Source organism: Castor canadensis, chromosome 12 (assembly GCF_047511655.1).
Source record: "Castor canadensis chromosome 12, mCasCan1.hap1v2, whole genome shotgun sequence".
NCBI classification, from domain to species: domain Eukaryota; kingdom Metazoa; phylum Chordata; class Mammalia; order Rodentia; family Castoridae; genus Castor; species Castor canadensis.
Window position 1 is genome coordinate 28386026 of NC_133397.1, and position 24105 is coordinate 28410130.

Sequence of the window (24105 nt, forward strand, 5' to 3'; positions counted from 1 at the left end):
GGGGTTAAATTTAAATGCAATGTACATTGAACACAGATACCATATTTCTTCATTTATTGGTGCCAATATTGCGTTGCTCAAAAGCATTAGAGGTCAAAAACTCTACTCTGAATCTTTTGAAAAAAATTCTGTCTTTTTTATTTGTTATAGTCATGTAGCTAGCACAACTCTTAAACTTATTTTGGTCCCACAGAGTTCAAGGGGAAGAACGGGGGAAGAAGAAGGGATAGAGAAAATTTACTGTGATGGTTGGGCAAGTGTTGGAACTAAAAAAAGAGAAACAGAGAAGGTATCAAAAAGTGTATGTGTGGGAGAGAGATTGCACAGGAAGAATTTACTGAGCTGGCAGAGGAGAGTAACTTACATACAAAATCCCCTCAAAGGTAGAGGAGGAGGTGAGTTGACATGGCAGATGTTAGTGCCTCAAGGTGACCAGCAGGTGGTGTGTTACCAACTTGGAGCAGCTGGCGTGGAGTTTGCTAGGGGTTCCCTCCTGAAGCCATAGCAGCTTCAGGAGGGAATCCCTAGCAAGGAAGATGGTGCTACTGACAGTGGTGTGTGTTGGGGTGGGAGATGGGTCATAGGTACCTGAGAATTTCTATCTGATAGGCACAAAAAGCCAAAAGGACGCCAGGCACTGGTGGCTCACACCTGTTATCTACTCAGGAGGCAGAGAGTAGTTCAAAGCCAGCCCGGGCAAATTGTTCACTCAAAACAAACAACAAACAAATCACAGAAAAGGGCTGGAGGAGTGGCTGAAGGTATGGGCCCTGAGTTCAAACCCCAGTACTGTCAAAAAAAAAAAAAAAAAGAAAGAAAGAAAGAAAAGAAAGCCAAAAGTATGTCTCTGAGAAACTGAATCCATGGAGTTAAGGCAAGACCATCATTCCCTCCTCTTCCTGCACCCTTGGAACCTGAGTCCTTCCAGTAATTTACTTTCAAATGTTGGGGCCAGGACTAGCAAGTTAGAGAGGCCAGACTTAGGAGGAAGTCCTTTGCTAATGAATAATGAGGCTTTTTAGCTCTTGGTTCTTTTTCTTGTCTCCTTTTCTTGTCAACGGTTTCTCTTCTTGGTGTACTTAGGCGTCTTTGTAGGTGTCTTTTTATTTTAAGAAAAGATCTCATTGAAATGAATATATTAGTAAATACATATTTATCATAGTTATAGTAGAAAAATATTTATAGGCATAAAGAAGAGGAAAATATGTGAGCCCAACACCCAAAGAGAACAACTACTTATAATTGGGGTTGTTGGTACCAGTGGGAGGGGAGAGGACATAAGGAAATGGTGTAGGAGGGTGAATATGGGGGGAATATTATATTTTCATGTACGAAAATGAAAAAATGAGACCTGTTTAAACTAGTCCAAGAATGGGGGGAGGGGAGGATAAAGGAGAATGATGCAGGAATGAATTCAACTAAAATATATTGTAAGCACTTTTGTAAGTGTCACAATGTACTCCCAGTAAAACAAAATATGATTAAAAAAAGAAGAAAGGAAAACACTAAAAAAACTTTTGGTATATAGTGTTGTAAATATACAATGTTTTGATATATAATATTTCATATGTTCACATGTATTTTCCTAGAAAAATGGGATTGTTTTGAACAACCTTTTAAAGTTGCTTTTCACTTAATCTATGCTGAATATTTTCCACATTAATAATATACTTTAATAACATTACTTGCAATGATTGCATAATGCTACCACTCGTGAGTGTGTTATAATTTGTCCAACTACTTTTGCATTTAGATTGTTTATAAGTAATGCTGTTAAAACATTTACAAACTTAAGCAATTCATTGTCTTTTCTTGGAATGTATTTTTAAAACAGGAACTGGTGAGTTAAAGGGAATTCACATTTTTAAAAACTTTTATTACAAAAGTGCCTTCTCACATATTGTACTAGTTTATATACTTTTTTTTTTTTTTTTTGGCAGCACTGAGGTTTGAACTACTTAGGGCCTGACACTTGCTAGGCAGGCACTCTACTACTTGAGCCATTCTGCCAGCCTAGTTTATATTCTTGCAAGCAGAGTATGAAGGTGCCATTTTCCAAGCTTCATTCCAACATTGGAAAGTTGTTTTTTAAAGTTTCTAGATAACAAATGGTATCTTATCATTTAAGTCCTTTAATTTTTTCTTTCTAGTTTCTGCTTTTGTGATCATGATTAAAATATTTTCATAATAAAGTGATTTAATAATGACTAAAAAATATATATTTCTTTTGCGGTACTGGAGTTTGGACTCAGGGCCTACACCTTGAACCACTCCATCAGCCGTTTTTTTGTGATGGGTTTTTTCAAGATAGGGTCTCACAAACCATTTGCCTGGGCTGGCTTCGAACCATGATCCCCCTGATCTCTGCCTCTTGATTATAGGCGTGAGCCACTGGCGCCTGGCTATTTCTCAGACTTTTTAAGATTATAAAAAAATCATAATTTTGTTTGTTTCTTTTTTACATTTTCCTCTCATTATTCTCTTCTAAAATTTTCTTTACCATTCTTAGTTTTCTGTACGTTTAAATAAACTAATAAATTTCAGGCTTTCTTTTTGACCTTCTTGAAAAATCTTCTTGGGAGAGAGAGAGAGAGAGGGAGAGAGAAATTTGGTTATATATATAAATTAATTTGGGGAGAAATTATACCTTTATTACTAAGTCTTCCCATCCAGAAAAAATCATATATTTTTATTTTCTCAGGAAAGTTTTATAAATTTTTCATCTAAGCTATTCACTTTGTTTGCTATTCCTAGAAACTTTGTTGTTGCTATAGCTATTATAAATGAAATTTTTTCCCTTAAGTTTTTCTAACAGTTCTTGTCTGTTATATGAAAAGTTCTATTAATTTTGTCTTTTTGTTTTATGACTGTTTACCTCATTCGACTCCCCACTGAAAACTTTTTAAATGTGGTTCTGTTGAGTAAATGATTGCAGCACTTGCAGGATGACTGATTTTGTCTCATTTCTCACAATTCTTCAATTTCTTTTTCTTGCTTGGTTGCAGTGGCTCTCTGCTGACAGCAGTGCTGAATGACGGCAGTGATAATGAGCATTGTCTTTTTCTAATTTGAATGTTAATATCATGAGTATATCACTATTAAGCACAATACTCTTTTTGGGGGGGTTACTGGAGTCATCTTTGTTTTGAGAGACATAATCTTTATGGTGTTAAGAAGAACTCCGCTAATTCTATTTTGTGAATTGAAAAATTGAGCCAGGCGCCAGAGGCTCACACCTGTAATCCTAGCTCCACAGGAGGCAGAGACCAGGAGGATCGCAGTTGGAAACCATCCGGGGCAAATAGTTTCCAAGATCCTGTCTCAAAAATACTCAACACAAATCAGGGCTGGCAGAGTGGCTCAAGTGTTAGAGCGCCTGCCTAGCAAGAGTGAAGCCCTGAGTTCAAACTCCAGTACTGCCAAAAAACCAACCCAAAAACTGATATCAAGGCCAAGTGTGGTGGTATACGTCTGTAACCCAGCTACTAGAAAGGCAGGACTATTGAGAAAATCCAGAGACATTCTGAAAAAACTAAAGCAAAAAGGGCTGTGTATGTGTTCAAGTGGTAAAGCACTTACCAAGCTCGAGCCTGGCATTTACTCCCCAGCATAGCCAAGAAAAAAAAATGATATCGAATTCTAACACTTGGAAGGCTGAGACAGGAGGATTACCAGTTCAAGGCCATCCTGGGTTACCTAGTGAGATACTATCTTTTAAAAAAAATTAAGTTTACCAAGTGGCTTGTCGAGATTATCGCTTGGAGTAACCCAAGAACTTCTCTTCATTGATTTATACCAATGAATTCTGTGATATTGAGAGGCTTTTATATTTTGTTTTTTTATTTCTGAACTCAGGGCCTTGCACTTGGCGGGCAAGTACTCTTCCACTGAGCTAAATCCCCAGCCCTGAGATATTTTTACATTTTTGGGTAACCTTTATATATAAGGTTTTTGGTTTCTTGTTATGCATTGTTGGTTTCTTTCAGTGACTTTTGTCCATCTGAGCATTTTATATAGTGTGGGAATTTCCTGTGACTTGAAGTTCAGAGGGTAACCTGGACTAAAAACCTTTTCTTGGAAACAATACCTTAATAACTTTTATGTTTTTCTGTGATTATTGATCTGGGGTTTTTAATCTTTTTTTAAAACTACTTCTTATGTTAGTTCACCTCTAATTTCTGTTTTGGCTGTACCCCACAATATTCGATATGCAGAAATTTCATTATTGAAAACTTAGAAGCATTCTGTAATCACCTTTGTGATTTCTTCTCCATTTTTATTTATTATTTATTTATTTTTTGGTGGGACTGGGGTTTGAACTCAGGGCTCCTCACTTGTAAAAGCAGGTGCTCTACTGCTCTAGCCACATCTCCAGTCCACTTTTACTCTGGTTATTTTCGAGATGGGGGTCTCTTGAACTATTTACCTGGGCTGGCCTTGAGCCAAAATACTCCTGATCTTGGCCTCCCAAGTACTAGGATTACAGGAGTGAGCCACAGGTGCCCAGCTCAATGAGGTTTTTTTTGGTGGGTCTGGGGTTTGAACTCAGGGCTTCAAGCTTAAGAAGTAGGAGCTGTACTGCTTGAGCCACACCTCCAGTCCAGTTTTCTCTGGTTATTTTGGAGAAGGGGTCTTGAGAAGTATTTTCCTGAGCTGGCCTTGAACCTGATCTCTCAATCTCGGCCTCCCAAATAACTAGGATTACAGGCGTGAGCCATGGGTGCCTGGCTCAGTAATTTTTTCAAAGGAAAGATGTAAAGGTTTTCTAAGAGCTTGGCTCTTTTTGACTTACTTTTTGTAACCAATTTACAGTGTTGTTACTCTGTGGTCACAGAACATGGCCAGAATAAATTCTTTTGAGGAAGGCAATACTTAAGATTTTTTGGTTGTCTAATACAAATTTTATAAACTTTTCTTGTATCTTTTCTTAACAGAAAAGACAGAAGATCCTTCTGTTGAATCATTCAGTTATTCACTGAGCCCAGTGTCAGCCATGTGTGTCCTACATCAGGCATTTTATTAGGTATTGCAGAATATAAAATGATTAAGTTAAAGATTTCTCCAGATTGACAAAGGTTAGATAGACACACAAAGACCTAAGTGTAATAGAGTAAGAAATGCAGCAGCAAGGGAATGAATGACAGGGGGAGGCAGCAAAGGGTGAGAGTCAAGGTTGTCACAGGTTCTGGGAACACAAAATTGCAAAGACACTTCCTTTCAGTTCTGAAGTAAAAAGATAAATTGAGGTTCGACACAGGGTTTTTAGAGGTAAGGCAAGTAATTTAGAAACCACGGTAGTCATTCAGTAATCAATAAGAACAGAGGAGACACGTGAGAGAACCGGAAAGGAGAGGGGATTTTCACATTCAAGATCAGGAAGAAGAGAAGTCCATTCAGGAGGCCCTGGGAGAACACTTCAAGCGGCACTTGCCCAGTTAGGTCAAATGCAGCCAAAATGTTAAGGAGTATAAAAGAAAAAGAAAATGTCCCTTGCTATTGGTTTTTGGGGACTTGGGGGAAGCAGTTTCAGTGAATGGTGGGAAGAAGCCAGAGTGTAACAGGTTGAGACTTAAATGAGAGGCGAGGTGGAGAGACAAGTTTTTCTCCAGAAACTTAGTGGTGAAGGGCATGAGTTAGGATGGAAAAGGAGAAAAGAACCAAAAGAAAAAAGGTTGTTAGGACGTGAAAATGTCAGCCTGTTCAGATGATGAGGAGGGTGAACTGAGAGGGAGAGAAGGTGTGGTTGTTGTGAAGAAGGTCCAGGACAGATGGGAGACTCAGGGTGAGTCCCAAAGCATGGCAGGAGGGTGGCCAGGAGGAGGGTACCACTTCTTGAATGAAGGAAATGATGGGGACCTGTAGGCAGCTTGACAAGAAACATAGGCTCTCCTTTTTTTGCACGGTTGGAAGAAGGTGTCATTGTAGACTCTTCAGTCATATTCCTGGACCCAGATTAGAAGGGGCCAAGGTCTCAGTCTCTGTGTTGACAGTTTCCTTCATGGATACACTCAGGACTCCCCTACCCCTGCCCAGCTTCCCTCCCAATGGAATTAGAAAAGAATTCCTATACTGTTTCCTCTATAACAGAATTTTCTCTTTCCTTAACTATATGTTTTGCAATGGATTGCCAGAATAATTAACCATCGGGTTAATGTGACCGTCAGGTCACAGAAATTACTGTAAGTACAAAGTATAAATAAATCAAAATAATATTTCAAATGCTCAGTAGGTCCCCTTTTCTTTTTCTTATTGAAGATTGTTACATCAACACATGAGTAAAGATGTCTATGAAGGTGACATATTTTTAGGGCTTTGCATTTTGATATCTAAAGTTTATTTCTATTACTAACTTCAAACGCTTAGAAAGTGGTATGTTTTGATGCTTGCAAATTTTCCCATTTGCACTTCAGGCTCTCACAAGTTAATAACAAATTAGTTACTAGCTAATTTGTATGGCAAGTATGGCAAGACTGAGATTTTTTTCCAGTTATCTAGCAAACACTATCTTCTGTATGGGGAAAACTCCTGGATTAATTATCACTGTAAATAATTATGAGACAAAGCCCCACACATGCTCCTATGTTGAGTGAAATTTCACTTATTAAAAATCAAAGGTGACCATTTAACAGGCTAATTATGGTTCAGAAATCCCCCAGGGGACTTTCACCATCTTTTTTAGATGTTCACTTTGGCAAATAGGCTGACTTTCTGTCAGATCTGTACCCTGAAGGGTGAGCTCAGGCAAAGACTTTGGGAAGTGTCACCTTTACTATCCCAAGGTCAGATAAGGGCTTTTCTTGGAGAAGAGAATGTCAAGGAAAGGGTAGGAAATCAGCTCATGTGAGAAGTATTCGACATGACATCCAGGATGGTTCACCACCTTGACAAGCAGCCCTGAAAATGGCAGAGTGGTCTAACTTCCCAGCACACAAAGAGGGTGGCATATCTGCAAAGCTCTCTGTAAACAGTGGTAATCTCTGTCTCCACTAGTCATGGCTGATAATCTCAACTGCTCTGCTGTGCCCCCAAATGTTGACACAATGCAGCAGATAACTGCGGAAGTGTGGTCTATGGCTTCCTGAAATCATTTCATTGGCTCTTAGATAAAACTGCACCGACCTTCCTTCACTCCTCACTTATTCACCCTTTGGCATCTCTGGCCACAACAGCCCTGGCCTTTGAAATCAGACCTAAGCATTTATAAAGGTTGGTGAGGGGCTGCCTTCCTAAAGACAGCCCACTGAGTTGTGTGGCTGTCCCACCACCCTGGAACCTGGAATTCTAAGAAAATGAAACCCAGGGCACCTGGAATTCAGATCAGCTTCTATTGCTGTGTGAATCCCTGGTTCCTCTTTCGTGCGCTTGAAGAGTCTGAGTGAGAACTTGAGTGAGTGGGGAGATCAGAGGGACTGTCAGCCTCCCCATTCCCACAAACAGGATTAACTTTCTACTTGCAGTGACCTGCCCTCCAGTGTGATTTATCAGCTGTTGGGCTTTTGTCACTAAAAGAAAACAAACTGTGGAATGCCCTGGTCTGCATGCTAATGAGCCAACCCAGGGGTTAGGAGAAGGTTTGAAGAATTACGATTTTCAGTTTCTGACCTCCTGGCACCACTCGATATTTACCAGGAGACGCATGTGACTGGTTAAGACACAGAGCCCAGCTTGAAGGAAACAGCTGCTGGTGGCATGCTTAGGCACTTGGCAACTGAACAGGCAGGGCGCTGGTGTGAGGGATCCTTCGACAAAACCACCCAGTAAGTAAGTGGAGACTTTCCTGCGTGTGTATGTGTGTGTGTGTGTGTGTGTACATGTGTCTGTACACCTGTGTGTGTGTGTGTGTGTATTGCAAGCCACCACCAACTTTTTAATTATAATTTTGGTTTCCCTCTGACACTATAAAAGGAGATGTTTTATTTGTACTTGATAATAACTGTTAGTGTTTTTTACTGAATTTTAAAGAACCTATTATTTTTAGCAATGTTGCCTTAACTTTGAGGGTGGATGGCTTGATTCCTGTCTGTGAAAGGAGTTTGTTTCTAGTTGTCTGGGATTTTAGTCTCCCTAGGATTTATACTCATAGGTAACAAAGTAATGAACTGAGACCAAGACTAGATTTCATTTTAATCAATCTTGCTATTGAAACCTGAAGGCAGAGTTCTTTAAAATAACTTGTGAATTTATCATTATGGCTAACTGGATTTCCTCTAACGATGTATGACACTCTGCAACATAGATAATGGACAGAATGTATTTAAATTTAGGTTAGAAATCGTTTTCGGATTGCATGCACACTTCCCCAACCACTGAAGCTATTATTTTGTAGCTTTTCTCCGACAAGCCAGTTTACTTCCATGACTTCAAAGCTCAAACTTTCAGTTGCTCCTGGCCTTCCTTACTTTAGTGTTTCTATGAAGCCCAGAGTCTTTCTTCTTTGTTTATGAGATGAATTATAAAAGTGCTGCCTGACAGTGATTATCACCTCTGGGGAACCTGGCATGTGGAGACTGTCCTTCCCCACATTCACACAACAGTAAAAAGAGGGCGCTTGCTCTGGAGAGTGCTGTAAAGCATACACCAGGGTAGAACAAAGCTGTCATTCTGGGATGTTTGTCCTTCTGGGATGGTCACCAGACACAGTGCTTCAGGGGAAAAGAGAGAAGGCAGCACCCTGAGTAAATGATGTAACCTCTGGATCGCAGGCTATAGGGAAATAGCAGGCAGGTTCCTTTCCAGGACAGCCTGGATGACATGGAGGGCAGTGGAGAGAGGCTGTTATCATTTCAAGTCTTGCAAGACAGCATTTTGCTTGTGATGAGTCTAGGACACTGAAGTGTAACTGATGGATGGTTCTAAATGCTCAAGTTGGACAATTTGCCAGCAACTTCTGCCCCTGCCCCTGCACACTGCTCTCTCTCTCCCCTCTCTCTTCCCTCATTCCCCTTGCTGGGATTGAAAATGATCTTGAGTGAGCTGGTGCTTCTGCTGTTTCCTGAACACTATAGTCTTGGGCACCTCATCAGCTTCTGGTGCCCCATCAGAAAAAATGGCTAGTCTGTCATCAGAAGTCCTTCCCCCTCTTTTCCTTAAAATGTAGAAGAAAATCAAGAGCGTTCAATGAGAGCAAGCAGCTCCAACTCTGACATTCCTCTTTCTGCTCTTGTGTGAGGTCATTGGGTCGGCCAGTGTCTGTGCGGCCTGTGACTTTCCTGTGTGTCTGCAGGGGGCGATTCTTTACAGAAGATTTCTGGTGTGATTTCACCTTTTCCACTGGTTGATAGTGGAAAAGAACTCTCCAGTGAAGAAATGTCTGCAGAATAATAGAGCTTTCCACGATAAAATGCAATGTATAGTTGAGTCTACACTGAGAACTACTCCATAATGATGACAATAAATGTTTGATCCTGTAAACATAGAGCTGGGTGTGTAACTCAGTGGTAGAGTGATTGCCTAGCATGTGCAAGGCCCTAGGTTTGATCCTCAGCAGCACACCACACACACACACACACACACACACACACACACACACACACCCCTACCTGTAAGACAGAATGTGTAAATGTATGTCCTTTGAATTATCCAATTGCTGAATTTTTGGATGCTCACAGAATTTGATCAACCCAATGATACTAATAGCAAAATAATAAAATAATTATTTTCTATGCAGACAGAATATTCATAGAGTCAAAAACTTTCAGATCTGGATATGAATCACAGAATGTTCAATTTAAGACCTTCATTCATTTTGAAGATGAGAACGTTGTAGTGAGTTTGTCTGGTCACAGTGCAGAGCCAGAAAAGAGAACTCGAGGCTTCTGAACCTTGAGCTAAAACAAGGTAAAATCAATGCTGATAATTAAAAGTACATTTATTGCTCACTTACTATGCCATAGACTCTTCATAGACTCTGAAGATGACTACGTTTTCTCAACAGTCCTCTACTTGAGTGTGCAATTTACCAGTTGTTCAACTTTGCCACAGTGGGAAAGGGCCAGGCATCCAGTGGAAACTGTACTTTGATCTTTGAGTCTGGATCTTTTCCTGAGCTATGTCTACTGTACAATCTCTCTCGATGGCGAACGTCAGAGTGAGTCACAGCTCCCAGCTTCCCGCACAGTTCCGAGGAGAAAGCAACCTATACTCGTCAGTACTGTGCTGTGCTGCTAAGATGTTCAGTAGGTTAAGTGTTTTGACCACATTTTCAACCTATGGTAGATTTATCAGGATGTAACCTCATCATAAGTCAGGAGGCATTTGAATATTCTCATTCCAGTTTTATATATGGAAAAATTGAAGCTCTGAGACCCCATAGGTGCAAGCAGGAGTGACACCTACATCAGACTTCAGAACTCATACAAGTTTAAAAAAGTGCCATGCAGGTGCAAACCCCTCACATTCAAACTTAAAAGCCCATGAACTACAAAGAAGAATGTGCCCAACACAGTGAGATTATACACACTGTGTGCCTCCTGGGACTCCATGGTAGGAGGAGCTAGGTTTCCCTGTGCCCGTCCAAGCCCAGGTATACAGGCACAATGACCAGTGGCTTTGCTCCTTCAAAACAGTTCATAGAGATGGCCCTGCACCAGAGAGCTCGATTATTAGCCTGGAGCACACTACTCTCATTGCTTCTTCCTGTGTTCCCCTCAGTTTTTCCTGTCACTCTTTTCCTTTGGTGGACAGCCCATCCCAAATGCTGGCTTAGTGTTGATGAAGCTATTATCAGGCTTGTTTATTGTGGCTGAACCTGGAAGTTTGGTTGTCTAAATAGGTTGTTGATTTGCTTATGCATAGAACTCATTCCTTCACTCTGTACCTCCTGAGGGTGTGTGTGTGTGTGTGTGTGTGTGTGCTGTGCAAAAGCATGTACTGCCTGGGTGATGGGGTAGGGGTGGGTGATAGGGCAGGGGTGGGTGATGGGGCAGGGGTGGGTAATGGGGCAGGGGTGGGTGCCGGGGCAGGGTCTAGCTGGGAGGAGGAGGGAGGATCTGTGTGCTTCTCTCTGCTGAAGGTATGCCACTGCACCTGCCATTTGCCCTGAGTCATACTTCTCCTCCCACCTGTTACATATCCAAACACTGGCTGTCTCACTTGTGCGCCCTGAATCTGTGACTTTTCTGGGTCATTAGACAGACATAACCCTTACAGAAACCTACTTATTGAACCCTTTTAAAAATTCATAGCCGGGTGTGGTGTTGCACGCCTGGAATCCCAGAGCTCCGGAGGCTGAGGTAGGAGGATTGTGAGTTCCAGACCAATTTAAGCTATATAGTGAGACCCTGGTTCAATAAAAACCAAACCAAACCAAATCAAAAAATTTCATTTGGTTTTCTACATCTCTCCGCTTGGTTAAATGTCCAAACTATAAAGAAAAGCACACTGGGTAATACAGAGCAGTGAGGTTGCGGGGAGCACTTTGGTTAGTCAAGGGTGAAACTAAGCAAGTAGGCCACACATAAATGCCTTTGAGAAAATTATTAATGTTTTTTCCAAGATCACTATGACAAGATTACACAGTTTGAAGATAAAGCTATTTATAGAGAGAAAATTCTTAATCATTAACTCTACTTGGCTAATGGCTCTAAAATTAAACCTAACTTCATAGTCATCAATGCAGTCTGCTAAACCAGAACCACTGGGAATTGCCTCCCATGGGAATCACAGGTGTGCCTCGGTGTCCTCGGAATTGGGTCCAGGCCCTCACAAGTACAGAAATCCCTTACATAAAATGGTGTAATCACATTTGCATATCACTTAGGCACATCCAACCATGTACTTTCTTCCTTTTTTTGTTTTTGAGACAGGGTCAGGCTGGCTTGAGCTTGTGATCCTCCTGCCTCAGTCTCCCAAATGCTGGGATTACTGATGTGCACCACCACCTCCAGCTCTTCCTGTGAACTTTATATAATCTCTAGGTTACTTATAATATCTTATGTGATGTAAATGCTACATAAATAATTGTTAGAATAAGGAATAAAGATAAGGGGGAAAGGCTGTGCATATTCAGCATAGATGCAATTTAAAAAAAAAAAATTTTGGTCCCCAGTTGATTGAAACCATGGATGTGGAACCTGACGATAAGCAGGGCCCGCTGTATCTTCAGTCCTTGCTGGGGACTGATTTTCATGGAGACTGGGGTAGCCTACTGGGTATTATGTGGAGACACATAAAACGGAGTCCGAGTTTCTGGAGTACACAATCATACGCCAGAGCTGTTTGCAGCAAAGTCAAATGCTTGCTGAATGTCTTGGAAACAAATTCCACAGCACAGTGCCTTCTGTTTATTTCTTTGTTTTGGTCAGATTGTGTGACACAAAGAAACCTGGTCCCAAAGGCTAAGCCCCTTGGCATTTGCCCTTTCTATCAGGTGCTCATTTATAGTCCTTGGAGATTATGGTTGGAGGTTGGAGTGTCATGTCTTAACTTCTTTATGGGATTTAGAGTCTTTGGATTTTTTTTTTTTTTTTTACTGCTTTAAGTGTTCATTGTACCTCCAGAGTCACTGTGCTTTTGATCTTGGAGCCATCTTTGGTATTAAGACCTCTTGCATTTACTAGAATTTATAAAGGCATGAGGCACTTACTTATAGTTTGTTACAATCCCATGAAGAGGAAGAACGTCATTACCATTGTTTACAGAGAGGAAAATGAGGATAAGACAAAGTAACTGACTTACCCTGGTCATGGAACAAGCCACTGACAGAGCTCAACTCGGTCTGTATATAAAACACTGACTCAGAATTCTAGACAAAGACCAATTTCAGCTATTTCACGACCATGCATCCTCACGTAATCTATGGAACTGTCCTTTGTGATGAAAAGAGTGTAATTTGTCTTATGGTCTTCAGATAGGCAAAAGGTAAATGGATGATTGATTGTGATATGCCACAAATTGGTATTTCCAAACCAATGGACAACTCACTTCAAGAACAGGGTCAGCTTAGTCTCAAACACAGAAGTGCTTGTTGCTTAGGATGATATTTTTGAAGGAACTTAGTGTTAAGGTGGAGTTATATAACCTATGGTGTGATGTAACATTCAGCTTTGAAGGGATCTGGTTGTTTTCTGAGATACAAAAAAATGCAGTATATCCACCAGCATGCACTCCTTTTGCCCAGTAAAAGAATGAGCATTCTCAGAAGTTCTGCCTAGTTACACTACCCTTACTCCCAGAGGAAAGAGTGCGCCCTGACACTGTTACCATTTCCCTCTGCCCAAGTATCTGCCCACAGTTCAGAAAGGCTTATCTTGCCAGAATAACTGAGACTCTCAACACATTTTCTACTGTAGAAAACCAGCTCATTATATAACAGCATCATCATAGAGATGACAGTATGTGATATCTGATGACTTCAGATGCAGCTGCACAAGTATGTGAGTGGCTTTGTGAGCATAAAAGGTATTTGAGTGTTTCTTTCTAAAGTAACTTTTTTTGAGCATAAATTTTTAAGGTAGTCTTTTAATTAAAAAAAATCCTGAAAATCATTTAATTCACAAATGGATCCAAAGAGCCTTTTTCCTTAGTGACTACTATAATAGTCAGAATTTTCTGCACTTTTCAATAGGACGAAATTGGAGAGAAAATGTTAAAAAGAAAGAGAAATTGTGGGTTTCTGCCTTCCTAGATTATAGTCTATACTCTGTAGGATTTGAAGTTATGTAAATCTTGTTCTCTCTCTCTCTCTCTCTCTCTCTCTCTCTCTCTCTCTCTTTCTCTTCTTCCCTGCCTCCCTCCTGGCTGGTCTTGAACTTGAGCTCCTCCTGCCTCAATCATCCTAGTGCTTTGATTACAGGTGTGCACACCTAACTCAGGTAATGTGAATCTTGATATCGCTATTGTAAGTGGAGAGTCAATATATGCATGATTTAAGTAGGTACAGATAGCCCAATGTCACTTGCATTCATATTAGTTAGGTCTTATTTTTCTGAAGACTTCTCTATTTGCCAAATACTGTTTTATCCCTTTGCTTTAATTTACTGTTGGTTCAGGTGGACCCCCAATCACCCCATAAGATGCATAGATCATTATGGCATTAATTTGCTTTAACCTTATAAATACGTTCAGTTTCAACGTGGAGCATGCTCCTGGTATGATCTTTGGTAGAGAACGAGTATTGAGGTGAAATAACAGGGAAAAAATAAGATTCATTTCTAATCCTAGAACTTCATTTTAGTCACTGCTTTTCTGTTGCTTAATTATTTCAAAAGTCACAAACAAGTAACTGCAAGTGATTATAATGGCTTCTCTCTCTCTTTTTTTTTTTTCTTGTCGAGGTGTTCAGACTATGGTAGAGACCTAAGCCATTAGTGAACTGGCCAAAGGGAAGAAGAGTGATGGGTGAGAGAACCCTGGCAGAGGCTGTCAATATATGATGGAATCAGATTCCAATTTAAAACAAAAATTGGCTGAGTAACTCCTTAATTTACTTTTGAGGGAAATAAAATATTTTTTCTGCACCCAACAATTCAAAATGGTCTGATCCAAGTTTTCTTGGAGTCTTCTACATAAATGAGCTTTGGAAAGGTAATGTGAAGGATTCATTCCTAGGAATTTACATGTGCAGGTTGGTTTTATGGAACGCTTTAGTGTAGAATCCAGGAGCTGGGAAGAAGAAATGTCTTTTTCTGTCCACACTATGACATATTGCTCTGTAATCATCAGAAATGAATCTTCCTAAATCTCAAGTTAATAGAGACTTCTGGAGCTCATAAACTACTTAAGGATGTTAAATGGTTTCAAATTGAAGAACTAAGTCTCTCTCCATATTTGGTTCTGGAAAACTCATAGCATGAGTTCAATTTGACTGAACGCTGGAATCTGCTCAGCTTTCAGTTCTGTTTTTTTCAAAGTAGAAAATATTTCATTTATGTGTGGAATGCCTGCCTTTCAAAATCATATACGTTGACAGATGTTTTAGAAATCACTATTTTTTTTTTAATGTCAAGGATTGTGCCCAGTGCCAGGTCTGAAGGGTGGTGCTAAAGGTTTCTCTGTAGTCCATTTCTCTCCCATCACTCTTTTTCTTTTTTTCTTTTTTTTTTTTGTGGTAGTGGAGCTTGAACTCAGGGCCTTCACCTTTAGCCACTCCATCAGCCCTACTTTTGTGAAGGGTTTTTTGAGATAGGGTCTCACAAACTATTTGCTTGGACTGGCTTTGAACCACTATCCTCCTGATCTCTGCCTCCTGAGTAGCTAGGATTACAGGCATGAGCCACAAGCACCCTGCTCTCTCCCATCACTCTTGATTTGAGACAAATCTGCTGCTTTCCATTTTCCTTCTGTAGTAGACATTTGAACTGTGATTGCCAGTGGGAGAAGAAATCAAGGGAGATTTATTTTCACCTTATCATGAGGTAGATATTATTGTGGACTCTCTTATGGAAAAGTGAAGTTCGGAGAGTTCAAGTACCTTGCAAGTTCAAGTACCTTGCAAGTTCACGAGGCAGTGGGTAGGATTCTAGTTCTAGTCTGTCTGGCACCAATGTGCATGCATTTTCTATTTACCCATGGTAAGTATGTTAAAACTCAGGGCTATCTATGGGCAAGGCCAGACATTCTGTGGCGTCAAGACTGGCCGTGCCATGCCACAGGCATTCTTCCACTCCCAATACATATCCACTCCCATTAGAAAGATGCTGAAGGACAGAGACATCCCAAGACTCAGTGGATTCAGATTGGCCCCTACAGTCCCCTTCAGCTCCTCCCTGTACACACTCATCCAGTTTTCATTACTGAGGTTCTCTTAGCGGTTGCTCTGAGTGGTTGTGCAGGGTGGTCCTGCAGAACTCAGCCCTTGGCAACATCCAGAAATCATTACAATATCTCATATGATGACAAGCAGAAAAAAGATCACGACTGTAGGTCCAGCTGATTAGTCAACAATGACAGTTCGCTTTAAGTTCTATTTGGTTTTTACAAGAAGTGACACAATATTGGCATAAGATTGCCCAAGAGGAACAATCATGTTCTCATAAAATGCTTTCTGAGGCTATGATCACAGACAGTTAAAGGGGCCAAGCAGAGTTTGAAGCAGGATCAGTATAATATAGCTCACTCACATTGTTTTAATTCTTCATATTTTAAAAGAAATATTTCTTTCAACCTTTGGAAGCTGCAAGAGCTTTTACTGAAGCTAGTGGTAGTGGTATTAAGATGTAAGCACTAACAACTTACCTTTTCAGCTGTGAGGATTACGGAGAATGTATCATACATAAAATTTTGCAACTTATATGAAATACTATCTCACTGGAGAAGACAGAATGATATGTTTGGAAAATTGGGAAATTTCTACATTGGGAAATTTTACAGAACCAAAAACTTTTAAAACTTTAGCAAGTATAGTCTAGTTTATAGGTCCCCCTATAGAAAAGTCATAATTTATATTTGGGTAACAAAAGTAATTTAAAAATCCAAAATGTGTTTTCATACCAGATGATTCATTTGATATTTTTACATATATGCTTTTGAAGTGCATATTTCACAAACATGAGTGATACAGACTTTACCCTACAGGGTAACCCTACTGCTTAGTTAAGCAGATACATATTTTTAAAAAATCATTGTAATAATTGCTATATAATACACAAATATATGATCTATTAAAAAAGTGTTATATTATTATATAAAATTCTATGGGAGTCCAGAGAGAGGAGGTGACCACATCAGGGTGAGTCAGGGAAATTTCCTAGAGTTAGTGACATTTGAAAGAGAGAGAGATTTTGAAAGAGTCCCTTCCAGGAATAACATGTAACTTGGTTGAGCTTAATCATAGAATATATATTGAAGTAAGGATAGAGAAAGGGCTCAAAGACAAGGTAGTTCCAGATGGTTAAGAGTAGTGTTTGCTCTTCTGAAGCATTTAAATACATCTGAGAATTATTTAAAGTTAAAAAAAACAAAAAACGTTTCCAGAAGGCTGAGGGAGCAGGATTACGATTTTGAGGTTACAATGGCAAGTTTGAGGCCAGCCTGAGGTAAAGTGAGACCTTGTCTCAAAAATCTAAAACTAACCAACCAACCAACCAACAAACCCTTAAAACCAAAACAAAAAACCCCAACTTTTTAATTATGGGAAACTTCAAGTCTATATAAAAATAGACAAAATAGTATAATGAAGCCTCACTTGAGCAACTCTCAGTTCAATGGCCAATGTTGTTTCATTTGTATCTCTGCCTGTGTTAGTTTTATTTTATTAGCCTATATGAGTTGTACAGAATAATGGATTTTGTTATGATAGTTTTGTACATGCATATAAAAATGTGTACTTTGATTACATTCATCCCCAAGACCCTCTCTTGCACCCCTCCTTCAACCCTTTCTTTTCCCTCCATATTAGTTTTGAAACAAATCTCAGATATTCCATCCATAAATATTTTAGTATGAATTTCTAGAAGATAAGTTCTCTTAAAAAGTCCATGAAATCATGGGTGTTGTGGAGCATGTCTACAATCCTCACACTTCGGAGGCCCAGCAAGAGAATAGACAGTTTGAAGTCAGCCTTGGCTACATAGTGAGACTATCTCAAAACAACAACAACAAAAAGTTCATGCTATCATTAATATATCAAAAATACTTACCAATAACTTGTAAGTAGAGGAATGATGTGAATATATTTACATTCTGGAAAGAAAGCACTGAAAGCCATGAGAAGGATAGATTAGAGTTAATAAACAAAACAAACAGAGAATACAAAAACCCAAAAAAGACACCAGAGATAAGTTTGAACCAACACAGTGGTAAGAAGATGGAAGAGTTTTTCAGAATATTTAAGAGTAAGGTTGATTGTTCTTGAGTTGATTGTATGGGGGAGGGTGTGGGAGAAGAGAGAGTTGAGGAAGTTTTGGGGGGTTAAATTTGGAGAATCAGCATATGAATGCACCATTAATGGATTGGAAACAAGGCCAAAAATAACCTCCTATTGCCCTCACACAAAACTTTGACACTTGGAGTGTTTGGAGTAATTTGAATTGCCAACACCCCCCCCTGCCCCCCGCTGCCCCCACCACATCTCTCACACACACCCTATAAGAAAGCCATTAATAAGATTTGGAAAGCATGCAGAGATGAGTATCTAAAATGTTCAGGAGAACAGTGGAACCATCTGGACAGAATGAAAACTCAGACCTTTTCAGTTTACATATGATTAACAGTTGTTAAATCATAAAGGCTAAGGAACATGACTTACTCACCAAACCCCAAACCACTAGAGATTTGAAAGAGGTGAATTTAAAACAAGGAAAGGAATTTCCCTCCTATTTTGTGATAAGAATGTTCAAACAAACCTAAAAGCTGGAAGAATTGGACAGTGACTTCCCAAATACTGACAATGTAATTCACCAGTTAACAATTTACTGTATTTGCTTTTTAAAACATCTATTTATCCCTTCTTGTATATATTCATTGATCTTCTTGTTTTCTCAAAATAAATTGCAGACAACATTACATTTTACTCCTAATCAGCTCGTCAGCCACACTGCTGGAGGTGGGGTTTAAGGTGCAGAGCGCCTGCCTAGCAAGCATGAAGCCCTGAGTTCAAATTCCAGTACTGCCAAAAAAATAATAATCATAAATAAAGAAGATTGTTCAATGAGACTAGTTCAGCAATGGGAAGGCAGATAAAATGGTCTCTCTTTCTCTCTCTCTCTCTCTCTCTCTCTCTCTCTGTCTCTCTCTCTCACACACACACACACATACACACGCAAACCCAAAACTTTTTGTTCACATATAGAAAAAATGGCTGTTTTTGATTGGCAGGAATTTTGCACTGCAGAGACATTTGCCATGTCTGAAGGTGTTTTTGGCTGTCCCAACTGTGGTGGGGGTGCAAGGGTATTGTCAAGGAGTAGGTAAAGGGCAGGGCTACTACTGAACATCCTAAATGCCCAGGACAGCCTCCACCATGAAGAATTATCCAGCCAAAAATGACAATGTAGCAAGGTTGAGAAACCCTGGTCTATGTATGCCAAAAAAAAACACCTCACTCTAAAAAAAAAACTATCAAAAATCACACTGTAGCCAGGCGTGGTGGCCTAGGCCTGTAGTTCCAACACTGGAGGGGCTGAGGCAGGGGGATCACCAGTTCGAAGCCAACATAGTGAGACCTCATTTCAAAAAAATGGAAACCACTCTAACATGCCTTCAAAACACTTCAAAGGTGTTCCAGGGACATTCCCCCTGGGAACCTGCTGTTGAGCAGTAAGTGGTACACTTAATGAAATACTGTCATCACCACCATGACCATGAGATGTGAAATGACCTGTCAGTTAGAAGGTCCATGAGAGGCTGAGTTGAGTGGTTCCCAACACAGCTTGACAGGATTCTTTGATGCTCAGTAGATCTGTGGTCCGAAGGCAAGGATACAGATATTCAGTGAGCAGGGAAAGTTTCAAAGTAATGAGGCCACAGTGTTGATCAGAGCAGGGAGAGGGTCCTGTATCCTAAGTTACAGGACTTGGGAGCTCATTTCTTTCTTTCCTGCTTTCTTCTTCTTCAAAAACTCAGGAAGGAAAACTGAGGGCATCAGAAGCAGCCAGTTTACTGCTCGTGCTCCTTCCTGATGACTGCGTCTCTGCTGCATGGTATTCTCCTTCATCTCCCTCCTAATGGTCATCACTTCTGTTTTTGTGACCACGCTCTCCTCCATTTTTATTACCCATTGGTAATCCCCTTTTCTTTCTGAGTTGTCAGCTTCTTCTCTCCACAGCATCCCATCAGCACACAGGTGTGCTTTCAGCAGCTCTTATCCCATAAAACATCTTTTGCTCCTAACATCCTCTGTCAGTTTCTCTTCGCTGTCTGTAGGAGGTGCCATGTGAGGCTGATGGAGCACAGCCTGGTGGAGGCCTAGGCCCAAGCACAGTTGACATTCTGCCATCTGGCCAAGGTGCTGAAAGGCAACAGGTAATGAAGTGAAAGAAGACAGACATTGACAGACTCCTAGACGCCTTTACTAAAGAGAAAACCTTATGCTTTTAAAATTGGTGTGTGTGTGTGTGTGTGTGCGCGCGCGCGTTTGCTTTGTTTTTTGTCTTCTTTTATTTTTGAGACATGCTCTTACTATGTAGTCCTAGTTGGTCTCAAACTCACTATGAAGACTGGTCATAGGATTCTTATGAATCTTATGATTTTACTGTTTCTCTCTCCCAAGTGCTGAGATTACAAACATGCATCACTATCCCTGGCTACATTTTTAGAATTGGATGTTCATTCTGAGGTTGCTTGTGGACTCTTGGGAAGAGGTTAATTTTTTTTTTTTTTGGTGGTACTAGGATTTGAACTCAGGGTTTCACTCTTGCTAGGCAAGCTCTCTACTGCTTAAGCCACTCTGTCCTCCTTTTTTTGTATTAGGTATTTTTGAAATAGGATCTCATGAATTATTTGCCCAGGGCTGGCTTTGAAACTCAATCCTCTGGATTTCTGCCTCCTGATTAGCTAAGATTATAGTTGTGAGCCTCTGGTGCCCAGGTTACTTACTCACTTTTTTTTAACTTGAGCAAGTCATGTTGTCATCTTGGATTTGGGATTCTTTTTTTAGAATTAAGTAAAAGTTCCCCTTGAGAAGTGGACATGATCCCTGTGTCTCCTACTACCAAAGCTCAATCTCTTTCCCCATTTGAGCCGTAGGGTTTCCTCTTAGTAGACACAAAATACTACTTGAAAACTTGAATGAGCAAGATGATAAAACCAGGTGTTTGGAGACCAATCCTGCAGCTGCACTGACCAGTAAATAACCCTTCTGTGGTTTCTGGTTTCTCTTTTTAGAGTAATAAACAACAACAAAGAATACTATCTCAACCTGTACAGTCACCAATTACATGTGACTCATTTTATCCAAGTGCTATAAATTATCTTGGAAATTATACACAGGAAATTACCAAGAAAACTCACAGTGATGAGTACGTGTGATTTACATGACTCTGTCATAAAGAAGGAGCTGCTCCTAGTTGTTGTCATTAAATCCTGAGCAATATACAGGATGGGGAAAGAGTGAAATGGCATGCTCACTGGAGTGTGTAGAATCTGAAAAAGTTTGCCTCTAAGCATCAGTAGGTAACATTTTCTTTCTTTTCTTTCTTTCTTTCTTTCTTTCTTTCTTTCTTTCTTTCCTTTCTTTCTTTCTTTCTTTCTCTTTCTTCCTTCCTTCCTTCCTTCCTTCCTTCCTCGCTCTTTTTTAGCCCAATGTACATTTTATTTTCTCTTAATCTTTCCAGAATCTACAAAGTAAAGAGTTGATAGGATAGTAGCACCCAATACAGGCTCTTTGGGAATTGCTAATGAATACTTATTTTGTTGAATATGAAGGCCTTTTTTTTTTTTTTTTGGTGGAACTGGAAGTAAAACTCACAGTTTCACAATTGTAAGGTTAGTGCTCTGCCACTTGAGCCACACTTCCAGTTCATTTTGCTCTGGTTATTTTTAAATTTTTTAAAAAATATTTCATCAGATATTCATAGAATATGGTCTATGTACATTGACCATATTCACCCTCCTTTTTGCTCTGGTTAATTTGGAGATGGGGTCTCTTGAACTATTCACCTGGGCTGACATTGAACCTAGATCCTCCATATCTTAGCCTCCCATGTAGCTAGGATTACAGGTGTGAGCCCTTGGCACCTGGCTTCAAGAACTTTTTATAAAAGAAAAGCACAGAAATATGAGAAAATTGCAAATCTTGGAGAATATGTAGGATATTATAAGTGAGAATAAAAAATAATCAATTAGCCTAAACAACCTTGACAAATGCTATAGAAATCTCTAAACTTACTATCTTGCCCAAGTAAGAGATGAAACTCATCTTGCAATTTGAACCTACCTTGTGAATGAACATAGGTCAGAAGGCACAATTGCTCCCTTATCATTCTCTCTTCTCTAGTCCCTGAATCCTAACATTCTAGGGTCTGGATATTGAAGGGTCCTCCTTAGCTTTTGCACCTGTGATGTCTGTAAGATCAAGAAGATCCCATAATGGTGTAATATGTAAAGTGAGTTGGAGATGAGAAAAATTCTGTTTGTGAAAAGCATTCATTTTCCTCTTAAAAGTAAAGGAAGGACCAGGAATATGGCTAAGGCCCTGAACTCATGTCCAGTACTGAAAACAAACAAACAAACAACAACAACAAAACCTACTAAAAGAGAAAAAAACCCATAATGGGATGATAGATGGCAATGACACTTGGTCTCAATTTGGGGTGACAGCTGGAGATAGTGGGAACTTAGGGAACTGGGAGGCAACTGCTGGTCAGCTCCAATCAAATTTTGCCTCATGGTAGGCAACACTGAATTTTTTTTTTTTGTGGTTCTGGGGTTTTGAACTCAGGACCTTGAACTTGCTAGGCAGGTGCTCTACTACTTTAGCCATTCCCCTAACCCTGGAGATCTGGTTTTTCCACAAGAATCTAGAACCCTTTTGAAGGTGGAAGTTTGAATTTGTACATTTGTGACTAATTCAAAATTTTTGATGCTTTATGAAAGCCAGCAGCAACAAAAAATACAGTTATGGCTGTATCTGCCCAAGTGGTGAGCATTTTCCAGCCTGTGGAAGCCAAGGCGGGACTTGCATCATCTTCACTTTAGAGGAAAAAATTAAGACTTGTGGTTTATTATTGGTGTGTAATTAAAGAGGCTTCCTCAGCTGAGGAGAAAAATGTAAAAAGAGAAAGGCATTTGAGGAGAGTGTTTATAATGTCTCAACAGGCACTGTGCCCTTATATTTAATTGTAGCAGCACAGCTAGAATTTTTGGGTTATTATGGAAAGCGTGACTGTGTTTCAGGATCCATGAGATCCATGAGAGATACTGCTGATGTCAGACAGTCAACTTGCTGTAAATACAAAAACTCTCTAGAATGATTCAGATAGGGCTATGTTACAACAAAGATACAGAGATTGGGATGTAGCTAGATGACATAAGCAATTTTCTATATTCAAAATATAGATGTTTGGCATTTTGTAGACAGTCTGATATTTAAATAAAGACTTCTTTATTCCAAAGCAAAATTAAATTTGGGGAAAGAAACTATAATACTTGAAAACAACATTGTCAGGTGTTGTGTCGCACCTGTAATTCCAGCACTAGGGAGGCTGAGGCAGGAGGATCAGGGGTTTCGGCCAGCATAGGCTCCATAGAGAGACCTTGACACTAAAATAAAGCAAACAAACAAACAAAAAAAGATAAAAGAAAAAAGAAAAGGAAGTCAACAATGACAACACTCTTCTACAAAGTCTAGACTCCTTTCACATTGCTTTGGATGCATGAAGGTAACACATTTGGAGTCTTGAGCATTCCTGGGGTTTTTTTCATTTGTAGATACAGCTCCAGATATTTCAGTACTTTTTCCTATTCATTGATTTTTTTTCATGGTAGTTCTTGTCTTTTTCTCTAAAATAAAAAAAAGAAAGAAAGAAAAAGCATGTAGTAACAAGTTAACGAGAGGTTTAGGCATTATTATTTGTACTTTCCTTTATTGCAATACAAATACAGAAAATTTGTGCTCATTTAGAAGTGAGGAAATGCCTCTTTAAAACTGTTTGGGGAATACTTCCAGATTTTGTCTGATTAATAGTTAAAGAGTACAAAGATAGTTAAATAAATACGTGCTCTGTTTCCTGAGATAGAAATCAGAAGCAAGAGTTGAAAAGAAGCCACTGGAAATGAGATATTGTGGTGAGATGAAGGTTGGCCAGGGCCTAAGACTGTGGGAGCCTGCAGACTTGTAAAATCCCCACAAGCTACCACAGAAGCTGGGGAGTGAGGTTCTCCTAATTTTAGCACCAGCTCAGTTTCACTTACTATTTCAGCTCTTCAACGTCCTTGTTGTGACTAGTAGATCCATTAGCAAAACTTTTAGTGTCTTTATGCAATATTCACTCCCAAAAATTGTTTTAGGGATTTTCATCACCTTCCATGCACTTATTCCTATGCTACAAAAGAATGAACGCACTGTGCAGATTGGATTCCATTCACGACTCATTGATGCTCATGACTTATTGTGACATTTCTGTATGCATCTATCAGAATCTCTTGGTCTTTATCCTCTTTTGGGGGTGATATATATCTTTGTATTCCTTTAGTACTTACCTTATGTGTTCGATATTTCTTTTAAAAATA

The 24105-nt window shown here is 39.7% G+C and overlaps 1 protein-coding gene across 8 annotated transcripts in view; it reads left to right on the forward strand.

Annotated features, from left to right (window-relative positions):
• The window catches only part of Rasgrp3 (RAS guanyl releasing protein 3), a 109171-nt gene that overhangs the window by 25175 nt on the left and 59891 nt on the right, over positions 1-24105 (forward strand). For 2 of the 8 annotated variants that reach the window (XM_074049491.1, XM_074049494.1), the window contains exon 1: positions 6823-7761. The exons of 3 other annotated variants lie outside the window; for them this stretch is intronic. The gene's annotated coding sequence lies outside the window, so the exon portion shown is untranslated. Of the gene's footprint in view, positions 1-6818; positions 7762-24105 lie in introns of those variants that run through there. 3 more of the 8 variants (XM_020176085.2, XM_074049493.1, XM_074049496.1) reach the window with 2 other exon arrangements.